The following is a 16,345-nucleotide window of genomic DNA, read 5'->3' on the forward strand; positions in this document are numbered from 1 at the left end:
CAAATGGTTAAACCAAGGTTGGGACTTGCTGGAGGAGTTTTATTCAAAGAGAACTGTCAAGGGGGTCCCATAAATCACCCAACCGCGTAACGAACGCAAAATCAAGGAACATAACACCGGTATGACGGAAACTAGGGCGGCAAGAGTAGAACAAAACACCAGGCATAAGGCCGAGCCTTCCACCCTTTACCAAGTATATAGATGCATTAAATAAATAAGAGATATTGTGATATCCCAACATAAACATAATCCAACATGGAGCAATCTTCACCTTCACCTGCATCTAGCAATGCTATAAGAGGGGCTGAGCAAAAGCGGTAACATAGCCAAACAACGGTTTGCTAGGAAGGGTGACAAAGGTTAGAGGTTCATGGCAACTTGGGAGGCTTGAAAAGCAAGTGGTAGGTAGCGCGGCATAGCAATAGAGCGAATAGCTAGCAAGCAAAGATAGAAGTGATTTCGAGGGTATGGTCATCTTGCCTGAGATCCCGCAAGGAAGAAGAGCGAGTCCATGAAGAAGACAGACGGACGTAGACGAAGGAATCCTCACAACTCCGGAACGAAACCGAAGGTAACGAAAGAAGCAACCCGGAAAGAAACAAACAACATAGTAAACAACCACCACATAAACATGGCATGATGCACAAACAAGTATGATGCATGTCCGGTTTAAATATGCATGGCATGGCAAAGTGCAACAAACAATACTACAAGTTAAGTGGAGCTCAATATGCAACGAGTTGCATATTGAAGAAACACCACATTTAATTATTTAGTTCTCTCTCGTTATGTACTCGACCATATTAAATGTTGATTACCATGGCAAGAGGTGAAGCATAATAACTATCTATTTAGGCAAGTTTAAATGAGGCCGGAACAACAAACAATAATTCCGGAAAATCCTCATGTCATTTAGCAATTTAATACAAACACAGTTTTAGACATTTTAAATGTTGTCATCATGATGCGGATGAACATATGCAAAGTATATGCAATTTTATAAAACGTGGACACGAGCATGTTATGAAGCATTTGTTACCGTGGTGGAACGAAAAAGGGTGCCACGGCAACGAATCCGAAAATGGTGCCACGGCAACATATCGGTTCCGGTAGCTCACGGAGATACCGGCGCAAGGAGAATTGTGCGGATGTGTGAAGCACGCAAGAGAATGGTGGGGTGCTCCCGGATTCCGGGCTCCCATGGTACGATGGCATGGCAACGAGGAGGAACATGGAATGACAACTCGGAAACGGTGCAACCACGAGCATCTCATACAACACACACGCATTCGTTCACGGGCGCCGTTCTCGGCGGTTATACCTTCGAAGCGTGCATTTTCGGAGCGGTTCAAAATCGTCGAGGGAAGTAGTGGTACACGAAGGTAGTTGAACTTGACGGTTCCGTTACGCGGGTCTTCGGCGACGGTATTAGAAGTAGTGGTTCACATCGCAATCGTGCAAGCTTCGTAGATGTTCGGGGTCGTCGGTAGAGGTACTTGACGCAATCCATGCAAACGGCGCTTGTTCGGGCATCGGTCTTGACGAAGGTGTACTTGGCCAACGTAGTGGTACTCGACGGTCTTTGGCAATGTTCGTCATACACGGTTCATAGACGTTCGTGTCTTCCGTAGAGGTACTAGACGCATCCCGGATGTGTAGTCGTGCACGCACGTAGATGAACTTGACGGGTCCCATGAGTAATCGTACTCGGCGACTACGCGTAGTTGTACATATCCTTGTGCTGTAGCCGAACTTGATGGAAAACCCACGGCGACGGTAGACGAGATGCTGCGGGGTGGCGGGGAGGCAGCGGCGAGGCGAGGCGCTTGAGGGCGCGGCACGGCTGGACGGCGGGGCCGGACGGGGAGCACGGGTAGGAGGGAACAGAGGGGAGGCGGAGCCGCGGTCGGTGGCGACGAGGAGAAGCAGGAGGAGAGGCGGCGTCGACGGAAGCAGAGGGCGACGCGAGGCAGGGGCACCGGAGTTGGCCTCCAGTGGCGGCAGGAGGAAGCTCGCCAGGGCCATGGCGAGGAGAGGTGACCGCGGCCTGGTGCCGCAGAGGGAGGCGCGGCGGCCATGGAGGCAAGGCGGCACCATGAGAGGGGGCCTGCAGAGGTCTGGTGGTGCGGAGGAGCTGTGGAGGTGATGCAGGCGATGGAGACAGGGAACGGTGGTAGCAGAGGAGCTCGCGACGACACAGCGAACGGGGAGGCCCTCGAGCAGAGGAGCGGGCGACATGGAGGGGCGGCAGGAGGGCGCGACGACGGCGGGGTCTCGGCGGCTGCGGCAAGGGAAGAAAGCGCGGGCGCCATGGTTCTGGATGACGGGGCCGCTTCTGGTGGCGCGGGAGGCCGGGCGGCAGAAAGAGAAAGAGATGGGGATCGAGCAAGGAGGTGGGGGAATCGAGCGCTGGCGGCGCTGGAGGGAGGACGAGGGAGAGATGGAGATCGGGCTAGGTTAGCGAGGGGCTGCTGGGCCTAGAGGCCGGCCCAGTGAAGAGGGAGGCTGCTGGGCTCTCCACTCCCTCTCTTCTTCAAAACTCTTCTAAAAACAGAAAAAGCAAAGAAAGAAAAGGAGAGAAAAGGAAAGAGTGGACAAGAATTTGGGCATGGGGATTATTTTCCCGGACTCACAAAAATGCGCTTGATCCCGGAAAAATAGAAGTGGCCTGATTGGACGATTTAAATTCAAACTCATTTGAATTTAATTCAAAATGTTTGAAAGAGTTCAAGGTATTGAGGAGTCCAAAAATGTTGGGAAATTAGGAAGAACCTCGATAAATGGGAAAAGAAATATTGGCAAGGTTAGAGAGATCGACTCAAAGCAGAAAAGGCATAGGATTAATTTTGCACGTGTGTTAAGGTGAACTCCAATTAATGGAATATTTATAATAGCTCCATAAATATTAGGAGGATATGTTATAAAGAGAAATCACCATGTGAATTTCCCTCGATTTAAATGGACCGAAGATCCATACAGTTTTATTTAGATGAGTTTTTAAAGTTAAATGACATGATGGCATGATGACATGATGCAATGCAAAAATAAAAGAGCAAGCACCAAAAGAAACACGCGGTTGATCACGAAAATAAGGAAGTCTTCTGAAGCGTCGGTCTCGGGGCGTTACAACACTCCACCACTACAAGAGGATCTCGTCCTGAGATCTAGGATGGCACCGGAGGGAAACGGAAGATGAGGAGAAAAGGTAAAACTAAATTGCTTCTTTGACAAACGAGTGAAACCAAAGAACCTTGAGAGGTCGCAAAGCTTGAAGAAATGACACGACAGAGGTGAACAAAATTGAGAAGACTCCGGTAGACAAGAGAGACAAGGAACACCATGAGAACCTTGAGGTTGAAAAACAAACCAAAATGGTTAAGAAGGACAAGAAGTACATGCAAGCACTCCGGTTGAAACGAGATGTATAAGGAACGATAAAGATCGATTACGACAACACTCCGGTTAAAACAAGATAGAGAAGGAATAAGAATGATATAATTTGGGCAGCACTCCGCCTGTAAATGGAAGGAATTGAACATGATCTTGACAAGATGAGAGGATACTCGATGAAATTAACAACACATTGCCTCCGGAACTAATGAAAGAATGGCACAAGGGGTAAGAAAGATTTCAGACAGCACTCCGGTTGAGGAAGGAGACAAAACTTGATAAGATGAGAGAACTCGAATGAAAACACGACACTCCGGCAAAACGGATAAGAAAGGAAAAATTACATGATCTTGACAAAACAAGATGATTGGTCGAAGAGAGCAACATCACAATGCCTCCGGAAGAAATAGATAACGGAAGACAGATCCTTGAAATAAGAATGGAGAAGAAAATGACAACTTCTGCCACAAATGAGCTTGGAAAGCATCCTTCCAAGAAGGTTATAACGGAGTTGTTGGAAAAAGACCAACAACAAGAAGAATAAGCTTGTAGTGGGCTTATGGAAAACTTCTCAAAATATGAGGTGAAATTTTTTGCCACTAACGAAAACAAATGCTTGTTTGAGATCAACGAAGAGATGAAATCTTCTCTCGCCGAGAGGATAGGAGAAAACTTGATCGTTCATAAACTCCACAAATAGCTACATTCCTTAGGGAAAGTTATAGGTGAAATATGACACAAGATTGATCCAACGAAGAGATTAAAGGATTGAAAAGATCTCGTGAACGAATTGAAATTGATGGTTTTAAAATATGTCATTCCGGACAACTTGTGAATCATGAACCATGAAGGGTAATTGTCAAGAATTATATAGCACCATCTCGAAAGATAAGATAGAGAGAATTGCACTTCAGAATGCAAGATGAAGAATGCTTGAACTCGTCAAAACAAAACATGTGTTGAACACCCTGTTTATTTTAGAGTATAGCTTGACGGATCTTGACTCTGAGAGAAATCTTGAAGAACAATTGAAGAATGAAAGGAATCCTTGACGAATCACCATGTAGAGCCTCCATGAAGAACTCCGATAATAAAAGAATGATCAAACGAAATGGAAACTTGAAAAGAACTCTGGGAGAAGCCTTGCAATGATTTAGATGGAGCTTTGAAATGATATAATTGAAATAACCTGGAGCTCCGGAAAGAAAAGATGAATAACTTGAAATCAAGAATTTGATATCGTGAACGAACTCCGGAAGAAGGAATTAATCACTTGGATGAAACAAGAATAAGAATTACATTATGCTTAGCCTTCACCAATTTAAATTGATGACAAGCAACGGATCTTGCATACTACTTATTCTCGTAGAAATGATTAAGATAGATATTGCGCAAACTTGGGAAAAGTCTTCAATGAACCACCGGTAGGATTTGGAAAACAACGAATGAATTGATATGATAACGAGGGAAAAGAAATCTTGAACGAACCACAGTAAGAATCTAAAAATCAACGAAGATAAGATAAAGAAAAAACACCGGGAAGAATTAGAAAAAGAATGAAGATACTTGACAGGATATAAATATTTGAACGATGCACCGGTAAGATTTGGAGAACGAGAGCTTCATCAATTTAGAATAATTGGAGAACGAAGCTGAAAACTTAGAAGGAAGAAACCTTCTGAAATGATGGCCTTTGGGTGATCAAGAAATAAAAACAACTCTGAAATGCTCCGGATGGGTATGAGAAGAATTACGCGATTGGAAACAATTTGAGAGGATGGCAACAAGTAAGAACCATGAATCTTCAAGAGAACGGACCAAGATTCACGAGAAATTCTTCTTCGGTCTTCAAATGTGGAGAATGATAATGAGAAACACCACCATGAATTGTTGAGGCACTCCGGAACAATGGATAATAAAAATGATGAACCAACGATGAAAGAATTTGAAAGATCTTGGAGAAAGAAATATGACCGATGTTAAATCATTCTTACGTCAAACTTCGAAAAGAATTTGGGAATAACTCCAGAAAAATTAGAAGAGTTAGGTAAGATCCTGGAAAAAGACCTGTGGGTTAGGTCCCACTCAAAAGAAACACCGTTGGAAAGATTGCTTGAAAGATAGAATACACCGGTTGAATTAAATGGCTTTAATGAGATAACAACCTCAAAATAGCTTGAACAGATTGATAATGGAGACACAAATCTTCTGAGATATCTTGTACACTCCGGAACAATTGAATAGCGAGAAGTGGAAGATTAAGAGGTGCACCGGTACGAGAAAAACATTTGAAACGAGGAAAAGAATACGATCAACACTGAAAGCTTGACTTGAGTCCACCGGAGAAGAAAAAAAATGAAGAATGATAAACTTGAAGCTTCCTGAGCATCTTCCTGAGAATCACCAGATAAGAACATTGATTGAAAAGAATGAAGGGACTTCACGTGAATTAAATGGATACTTGGTTAAGAAATCTGAGTCCTTGAAGCAAGAGGATGGGAGGGCAGGAAAAACAAAGGCACCTTGGGACGGATGAAACAAACACCGTTGAGAAAACTTAGAGTTGATCTTGCGGATGTTGAAAATGATCGGATCCACTTGAAGAGAAGCACACCGGTTGGAAATAGAATTAACATGACGATCTCGATGATCAAGAAGGATTAGTATTCACATAGCAATATGAGAACACCGCTTAGGAAAGGTAGGGAATCAACATTTGACTTCGAAGCAACTCGAATACCACAAAACAAAACAAAGGATTTAGCTTGCAGAATAAGCCGGAACAAACATATGATAGAGATTTCGTCCGAAGTTTTCGTGGTGGGGCCCCATGGGCTTGATCGTACAGCACCATCATGTACAAGGCAGTGCACATGACATACGAAGCGTCCCCGAGTCGGCATAGCCAAGGACTCTTTAAGACACTACGAGACCACTGTAAAACCAACCGTGGAAAGGCGGACCACTAGACGTCGAACCCCAATCTCATATCATGCGTCTGTCGGAAAGATATCCTAAGGCTACTTGAATTCCCACTTATAAACTCCCGAAACTTTCTGGTTATGCAATCTGGTGTTGGGGATACAGGGGACACAAAATATATCACCCAAACTAACAATACCTAGATCCAGCTGTATCCATCCGTCAACACATAACCAAGAAACCTTCGGAAATCGTTTACCTCAACCTTCGAAAAGCATCCGTTATACAAGTTATGGCAATACTCCCGAACTCCCGCCCCAGTACTGGGTGGCGTCGAGGTGATCTCACCAACAACTGCATAAAAGAGATTTCGATGTCGGCGAAACTCAGGTATTCCAGAACTGCAACGATAAAATTGTGACGACAACACCTCGGAGCTCAACTCCCCGGGACACTGCCACAACCCCTAAATGTCAGGAGGCACCAAGAACAATGTTCTCGTCACAAAACCATCGGAACGATTCCAAGATACCCGCGTGATCCTAAAATTTTTTTTGTGAAATTTGAGGAGAGAATAGTCAAAACTTCTACGTCAGGAGGCCTCACCAGAGCGACGAAGGGACTGAGGAGTAAAAAGAATCCTACTCTCCGATATATATAATCCTAAGACTCAAAACATTTTTGTTCTAGACTCAACAACGCCAGCGATTCGATCAAGCAGGGGGCTCCTAAGTCGGGGATGGCTCTGATTACCAACTTGTAACGCCCACGATGCGGCTATATCTCCCACGTGTCGAGGCACGACTTAGAGGCATAACCGCATTGTGGTTTTGTCGCAAGAAGGGTCATCTTCACACAATCCCATGTAATGAACAAGAATGGGATAAAGAGTTGGCTTACAATCGCCACTTCACACAATACATAAATAAATCATACATCATTCAGAGATACACACATAGGTCCGACTACGGAACCAAAAGAAAAGAAGACAACCCAACTGCTAGATCCCTGATCGTCCCAACTGGGCTCCACTACTGATCAACAATGAAAAGAAACAACACAACGAACAAGATCTTCATCGAGCTCCCACTTGAGCTCAGTTGCGTCACCTGCACTGGTATCATCGGCACCTGCAACTGTTTTGGAAGTATCTGTGAGTCACGAGGACTCAGCAATCTCACACCCGCGAGATCAAGACTATTTAAGCTTATAGGAAAGGATGGTGTAATGAGGTGGAGCTGCAGCAAGCACTAAGCATATATGGTGGCTAACATACGCAAATAAGAGCGAGAAGAGAAGCAACGGAACGGTCGTGAAGCTAGCAATGATCAAGAAGTGATCCTGAACTCCTACTTACGTCAAACATAACACAAGAGCCGTGTTCACTTCCCGGACTCCGCCGAGAAGAGACCATCACGGCTACACACGCGGTTGATGCGTTTTAATTAAGGTCAAGTGTCAAGTTCTCTACAACCGGACATTAACAAATTCCCATCTGCCACATAACCGCGGGCATGGCTTTCGAAAGATAATACCCTGCAGGGGTGTCCCAACTTAGCCCATTATAAGCTCTCATGGTCAACGAAGGATAAACCTTCTCCCGGGAAGACCCGATCAGTCTTGGAATCCCGGTTTACAAGACATTTCGACAATGGTAAAACAAGACCAGCAAAGCCGCCCAAATGTGCCGAGAAATCCCGATAGGAGCTGCACATATCTCGTTCTCAGGGCACACCGGATAAGTCAAGCTACGAGTAAAACCAGACCTCGAGTTTCCCCGAGGTGGCCCCGCAGGCTGCTCGGTTCGGACCAACACTCGAAGGAGCACTGGCCCGGGGGGGTCTAAAATAAAGATGACCCTTGAGTCTGCAGAACCCAAGGGAAAAGGGGATAGGTGGTAGCAAATGGTAAAACCTAGGTTGGGACTTGCTGGAGGAGTTTTATTCAAAGAGAACTGTCAAGGGGGTCCCATAAATCACCCAACCGCGTAACGAACGCAAAATCAAGGAACATAACACCGGTATGACGGAAACTAGGGCGGCAAGAGTAGAACAAAACACCAGGCATAAGGCCGAGCCTTCCACCCTTTACCAAGTATATAGATGCATTAAATAAATAAGAGATATTGTGATATCCCAACATAAACATAATCCAACATGGAGCAATCTTCATCTTCACCTGCATCTAGCAATGCTATAAGAGGGGCTGAGCAAAAGCGGTAACATAGCCAAACAACGGTTTGCTAGGAAGGGTGACAAAGGTTAGAGGTTCATGGCAACTTGGGAGGCTTGAAAAGCAAGTGGTAGGTAGCGCGGCATAGCAATAGAGCGAACAGCTAGCAAGCAAAGATAGAAGTGATTTCGAGGGTATGGTCATCTTGCCTGAGATCCCGCAAGGAAGAAGAACGAGTCCATGAAGAAGACAAACGGACGTAGACGAAGGAATCCTCACAACTCCGGAACGAAACCGAAGCTAACGAAAGAAGCAACCCGGAAAGAAACAAACAACATAGTAAACAACCACCACATAACATGGCATGATGCACAAACAAGTATGATGCATGTCCGGTTTAAATATGCATGGCATGGCAAAGTGCAACAAACAATACTACAAGTTAAGTGGAGCTCAATATGCAACGAGTTGCATATTGAAGAAACACCACATTTAATTATTTAGTTCTCTCTCGTTATGTACTCGAACATATTAAATGTTGATTACCATGGCAAGAGGTGAAGCATAATAACTATCTATTTTGGCAAGTTTAAATGAGGCCGGAACAACAAACAATAATTCCGGAAAATCCTCATGTCATTTAGCAATTTAATACAAACACAGTTTTAGACATTTTAAATGTTGTTATCATGATGCGGATGAACATATGCAAAGTATATGCAATTTTATAAAACGTGGACACGAGCATGTTATGAAGCATTTGTTACCGTGGTGGAACGAAAAAGGGTGCCACGGCAACGAATCCGAAAATGGTGCCACGGCAACATATCGGTTCCGGTAGCTCACGGAGATACCGGCGCAAGGAGAATTGTGCGGATGTGTGAAGCACGCAAGAGAATGGTGGGGTGCTCCCGGATTCCGGGCTCCCATGGTACGATGGCATGGCAACGAGGAGGAACATGGAATGACAACTCGGAAACGGTGCAACCACGAGCATCTCATACAACACACACGCATTCGTTCACGGGCGCCGTTCTCGGCGGTTATACCTTCGAAGCGTGCATTTTTGGAGCGGTTCAAAATCGTCGAGGGAAGTAGTGGTACACGAAGGTAGTTGAACTTGACGGTTCCGTTACGCGGGTCTTCGGCGACGGTATTAGAAGTAGTGGTTCACATCGCAATCGTGCAAGCTTCGTAGATGTTCGGGGTCGTCGGTAGAGGTACATGACGCAATCCACGCAAACGGCACTTGTTCGGGCATCGGTCTTGACGAAGGTGTACTTGGCCAACGTAGTGGTACTCGACGGTCTTTGGCAATGTTCGTCGTACATGGTTCACAGACGTTCGTGTCTTCCGTAGAGGTACTGGACGCATCCCGGATGTGTAGTCGTGCACGCACGTAGATGAACTTGACGGGTCCCGTGAGTAATCGTACTCGGCGACTACGCGTAGTTGTACATATCCTTGTGCTGTAGCCGAACTTGATGGAAAACCCACGGCGACGGTAGACGAGATGCTGCGGGATGGCGGGGAGGCAGCGGAGAGGCGAGGCGCTTGAGGGCGCGGCGCGGCTGGACGGCGGGGCCGGACGAGGAGCACGGGTAGGAGGGAACAGAGGGGTGGCGGAGCCGCGGTCGGTGGCGACGAGGAGAAGCAGGAGGAGAGGCGGCGTCGACGGAAGCAGAGGGCGACGCGAGGCAGGGGCACCGGAGTTGGCCTCCAGTGGCGGCAGGAGGAAGCTCGCCAGGGCCATGGCGAGGAGAGGTGGCCGCGGCCTGGTGCTGCAGAGGGAGGCGCGGCGGCCATGAAGGCAAGGCGGCACCATGAGAGGGGGCCTGCAGAGGTCTCGTGGTGCGGAGGAGCTGTGGAGGTGATGCAGGGGATGGAGACAGGGAACGGTGGGAGCAGAGGAGCTCGCGACGACACAGCGAACGGGGAGGCCCTCGAGCAGAGGAGTGGGCTACATGGAGGGGCGGCAGGAGGGCGCGACGACGGCGGGGTCTCGGTGGCTGCGGCAAGGGAAGAAAGCGCGGGTGCCATGGTTCTGGGTGACGGGGCCGCTTCTGGTGGCGCGGGAGGCCGGGCGGCAGAAAGAGAAAGAGATGGGGATCGAGCAAGGAGGTGGGGGAATCGAGCGCTGGCGGCGCTGGAGGGAGGACGAGGGAGAGATGGAGATCGGGCTAGGTTAGCGAGGGGCTGCTGGGCCTAGAGGCCGGCCCAGTGAAGAGGGAGGCTGCTGGGCTCTCCACTCCCTCTCTTCTTCAAAACTCTTCTAAAAACAGAAAAAGCAAAGAAAGAAAAGGAGAGAAAAGGAAAGAGTGGACAAGAATTTGGGCATGGGGATTATTTTCCCGGACTCACAAAAATGCGCTTGATCCCGGAAAAATAGAAGTGGCCTGATTGGACGATTTAAATTCAAACTCATTTGAATTTAATTCAAATGGTTTGATAGAGTTCAATGTATTGAGGAGTCCAAAAATGTTGGGAAATTAGGAAGAACCTCGATAAATGGGAAAAGAAATATTGGCAAGGTTAGAGAGATCGACTCAAAGCAGAAAAGGCATAGGATTAATTTTGCACGTGTGTTAAGGTGAACTCCAATTAATGGAATATTTATAATAGCTCCATAAATATTAGGAGGATATGTTATAAAGAGAAATCACCATGTGAATTTCCCTCGATTTAAATGGACCGAAGATCCATACAGTTTTATTTAGATGAGTTTTTAAAATTAAATGACATGATGGCATGATGACATGATGCAATGCGAAAATAAAAGAGCAAGTACCAAAAGAAACACGTGGTTGATCACGAAAATAAGGAAGTCTTCTGAAGCGTCGGTCTCGGGGCGTTACATCCCCTTGCGTCTCTGGCTATTACCCTGTGAACTGGCATTAGCCACAAACTCTAGGCTACCATCGGCCTTGCGCTTGCCGCCTCCTTGGTTCCCCGGGTTATGCTGATGACCCTTGCCATTGCCGTTCTTCTTTCCCTTCCCTGTCCTTTCATCATCTGAAGCGGGGTCCTTGGTACCATCAGAATCGGCATACTTGACAAGAGTTGCCATCAGTGTGCCCATATCATTGCAGTCGCGCTTAAGCCGCCCGAGTTTCATCTTCAGGGGCACAAAACGACAATTCTGCTCCAACATTAAAACTGCAGAGCCGGCATCCATCTTATCCGAGGAATGTATTATCTCCTTAACTCGGCGAACCCAATGTGTCGTAGACTCACCCTACTGCTGCTTGCAGTTAGTCAAATCCACAATTGACATAGACTGCCTACAGGTATCCTTGAAGTTTTGGATGAACCGGGCCTTCAGCTCAGCCCAAGACCCAATGGAATTCGGTGGTAGCCCTTTCAACCAAGTGCGGGCAGTCCCATCTAACATCATGGTGAAGTACTTAGCCATGGCCGCTTCACTGACCTCCAGCAGTTCCATGGCCATCTCATAACTCTCGATCCAGGCTGCGGGTTGTAAGTCTGCCGTGTAATTAGGCACCTTCCTAGGGCCTTTGAAGTCCTTGGGTAGACGTTCATTGCGGATGGCTGGCACTAAACAAGGGACACCCCCAGTCCTGGTAGGGATACCCACGTCGACGGAAGTCGTCGGATAAGCCGGGGGAGTCTGGTAAGCCGTCAACTGAGGCACCTGCTCCGCCTCTTGCCGCGCTCTGTCTTGGTCTGCTGCGTGAAAGGCTCCGTTATGAGCCGGGCCATGGCCAGGGGGCGGGTCATGGCGTCGGACGTTACTTGAGCCGGTCGCTGAGACCATGTGTCTGCTGTAACTCGGGCTCCGGCCTGGACGAGGGGTCGAGTGGATCCTGTCCCGGCTGTAGGAGTACGCCTCTTGCTGCGCCAGTGCTGTCTGAAGGAGTTCCCTGACCCGGCGGGTTTCAATAGCCGTCGGAGAGTCGCCGTCAATTGGGAGAGCCGCCAGCCGTGCTGCCGTGGCGACCATGTTCTCCAGCGGGTTAGCATAATGACCCGGTGGTATTGGCACGTACTGAGGCGGGGCAGGGTGCACCTGGGGAGGCCCCATCACTTCTGGCTGAATAGGGGTCCCGGACCCGGGCACTATGACCCCTGGCGGGTTACTAGACCCTGCACCTGGCGTGTTGAAGAGATTGCGTGGATCGTAAACCGCAGCCATACTGATCCCTTCTGCTGCCAGATCCTCCTTAGCTTTCACTAGATCTAATTTTAACTGTGCCACCTCCGCATGCTGAGCTTGATCCGCCGGGTCAACCGTGGCGGTTAGCAGGGCCGTCATCTTGTCCGTGAGATCCATTAGCACCTGAGCCGGCGAGGGCACCGGGTTTCCCGCTCCAGCCGCAGGGTTCTGAACAGGCTGCGCACTGGCCATGAAGATTCCAACCCGGCTTGGCGGCTCAAACGGGTCCGGAATACTGTCACCATCGGAACAACCCATGAGCCTGCCATCTTGAAGTTGATACAACGAGTTTGACTCATCGATGGACGACTCGCCGTCAGAGCCGGCGGCCGTCTCATCACCATGGATACATCCCACAAAAGCATGCCTTAAGCCAGGCCGGGCCCGGGCGGGTCGTGCACGCTGAGCCATCTCGATGAGATCGGCGCAGAGATCCGGCTCAGGGCCCAGCTCACCAATCTTGCCAATGAAAACATGAATTCCGCCGAAGGGGACCCGGTACCCGTACTCAATCGAGCCGGCGTCGGGGCCCCAGTTTGCATCGTCGATGTAGAGCTTGCCGCGACGACTCTTGGTCATCCGGCCCACAACGTATCCCTTGAGCCCTTCGAAGCTGCCCTTCAAGAACTCAAATCCACCGTGTGCTGGCCCCACGGTGGGCGCCAACTGTCGTGGAATTGTCACGGCAGATGTCCTCAAGCTAGGACTTAGTCGTGGAGCCATCGCCGCTAGGAAGCTTGAAGGGGTTAACGGGACAAGGAACACGAGGGTTATACTGGTTCGGCCCCTTACGGTGAAGGTAAAAGCCTACGTCCAGCTGAGGTGGTATTGATTAGTGTTTCGAGGGCCAGGGAGCTTAATTGCTATGCCTGGCTCTCGACGAGATCTTACTTGTCGCTAAACCGCTGCCGGGTCGTCCCTTTATATAGGGAGGCTGACGCCCAACAACTCTCAGAGTCCCGGCCGGCTCATAAGAGTGTCCGGCTCGGACTCTCAACTATTCTTGCCTTACACTACAAGTTCTATTATGATGATTGTAACTACGGGCCTTAAGCCATATCCGGGTCTTAAGCCCACCTTTGGCCCACTGTCTTCAAGCTTGTCGCCGGGCTTCTGGCAATGACCACCATGAGTAACCCGGCCCCTTCTGGCGGGTGACTCTAAGGTCTATATCCTCAACACTTAGTGAAATTCTTCAAGACTCATCTGGTCAAATTCCTCAAACTTGTTCTTTTTGCAAAAACTTCTGAGAACACATATGACCTCTCCAAATTCTTTGCAACTATATTCTGTTCACAGGTACACATGTCCGCTGCTGAATCACTAGGTTCTCATCAACTTAACTCATTTGTAGCGTTCCTCGAAGAAAAGTTGCACACCTCATCTGAGAACTCAATTGTTCAAAATCCTTAGCTGAAGAAAATGGTTAACGGCAAGAAACATCAGAAGGGAGGGAAGAAACCTGAAGTCAACACTGCATTTGAAATCCTTGATGACATCTATGCAGGGTACTGCACACCCCCTGAGGAAACAAAGAATGAGCGCAAAGTGCGCATTCAGAAAATTGAGAGGAGATGGGCCATAGAATGGAGGGAGTACAGATATGTGACTCCAAAGTACATGAAGAAATTTGTAGTACACCCTCCATGCCCAAGACCTTCATTGGCAGCTGGCCAAGAAGCTGATCCCTCTAGCATCAGAAGAGGTGAGGAATTTCCCAATGAATGGGCCAAGCAACAAGCTAAGCTGGCCAAAATGGCAAAAGAAGCAGTGAAGAAATTCAATGAAGATTCTGCTGCTGCTACTGCTGAGGTGTAACACCCCGGATGTAACTTTCCATAATTGTAACTCCAACTCTTGCCATTTTCGGCTATGTGTTATGATATTCCCTTCGTGGTCGGGTTTTGTCTTTCGTTTTGCACTTTGTTCATGTCATGCATCTCATATCATGTCATCATGTGCATTGCATTGCATACGTGTTCGTCTCATGTATCCGAGCATCTTCCCCGTCGTCCGTTTTGCAATCCGGCAATCCCACCTCCTCCGGCGCACCCCTCTTGTTTCTTTTCGTGAGCGGGTGTTGAACATTCCCGGAATGGACCGAGGCTTGTCAAGTGGCCTTGGTATACCACCGGGAGACCACCGGTCAAGTTTCGTTCCATTTGGAGGTCGTTTGATACTCCCAACGGTTAACCGGGTAACCGCAAAGTCCGTTTGTGTGTGCAGAAAAAAACCCTCTCTAAACAGCCCAAAACCCCTCTAAGTCACTTCCATGCTCTAGGTCGTTCGATCACGATCGTGTGGGCGAAAACCGCACTCCATTTGGAGTCTCCTACCTCCCTCTAGCTATATATATGCATCCCTCGCGAAATACATTCGCAGTCCAAACCCTAAAATCGCCCTCCGGCGTCGCCGGACACGTCGGCCGCCACCGGACGAAAGCCGCCGCCGCGCCCGGCCAATCCCGTGCTGCCACGTGGCCGACCCGCCGCCCGTACGCCGCGCGCGCCCGCGGCCCGGCGAGCCCGCGTCAGGCCCTCCCGGCCCGCGCGCCTCCCCGCCGTCCGTCTCCTCCAGCGCCGCCGAGCCGCCGTCCTCCGCGCCCGTCGCCGGCCGGCGGCCGCTCCGGTGACCTCGGTGCCCTGCGCCGCCACCCCGAGGCGTCGCCTCCTCCTCCGTCGCACTCTGACGCCGCGCCTTCTGCCGCCTCCTCTCCTTCCTCCGGCCGCCTCCTCTCCCGTCTCCGGCAACCGCCCCGGCGAGCGCGAGCCAGTGCTCCCGATCTCGATCCAGTCAACGCCCTAGGTTGACTTCTCCTCTCCCCCGTTTTTGTCTAAGTCTTGTGTTTTAACATTCTGTGGCATACTTTGACACAGCTTAACTCTCTGCATATAGCTCCGTTTCGTGCATGCAATATATCGGATTGTTTGTCTCCAGATGCTCTTCATTTTGTTCCATTCTGCCATGTTCATTTGAGTCCATCTTGATGCCCGAATCTCTGGTGCAAGAGTGCTAGTTGCTGTTATCTGCTGTTACTTATCAGAACTTGAGGAATTGTTATTTTTGTTGCATTTAATCTGTGCATCTTATGGGCATGAGCTCTACATGTGTTTTGTTGTATGCCATGCCATCTTTATAGAGGTGTATGCCATGTATTTTTGTGGTCTCTTTGGTGACTAGAACAAGCATGCAAACTAGGCTCCGTAATGTTACTGATTTCAGGGACTTAGTAAATTTACCAAGTCTTTGTCTGCTGTTATTTTGTTGCTATGTATGCATGTGGTTACAGAGAGATCCATGCTTATTTTGTGATGTTCAGTAAGGATGTTTTGTAGATATTGTTGTAATTGATCCATTAATGCCCCTTTTGCAATTATGGAGTATCCTAGCATGACGCAATCTTGCTCTACTTTTGCCATAAAATATTTCTGGCAGATTCTTAACATGATATTCAATTTTGCCAAGCTTGTTGTAGTTGTTTCATACATGCTATGTATTTGATCTTGCCATGTATAGCTTCATAAACATGCCATCTTCCTATAGGTATGCTTGGTTTTTCATGCATTGCTTTTTGATGAGTGCATCAAGCTCACAAAGATGCCCTGATAATGTCTGTTTCTGCCATGCTCTGTTTTCTGCCAAGTCTGAAACCTGTTAACGAAACTTGCTATGTTTACGTGGTTGCCA

The sequence above is a fragment of the Triticum aestivum genome, chromosome 6D (genome assembly GCF_018294505.1).
Source record: "Triticum aestivum cultivar Chinese Spring chromosome 6D, IWGSC CS RefSeq v2.1, whole genome shotgun sequence".
Lineage (NCBI taxonomy): Eukaryota > Viridiplantae > Streptophyta > Magnoliopsida > Poales > Poaceae > Triticum > Triticum aestivum.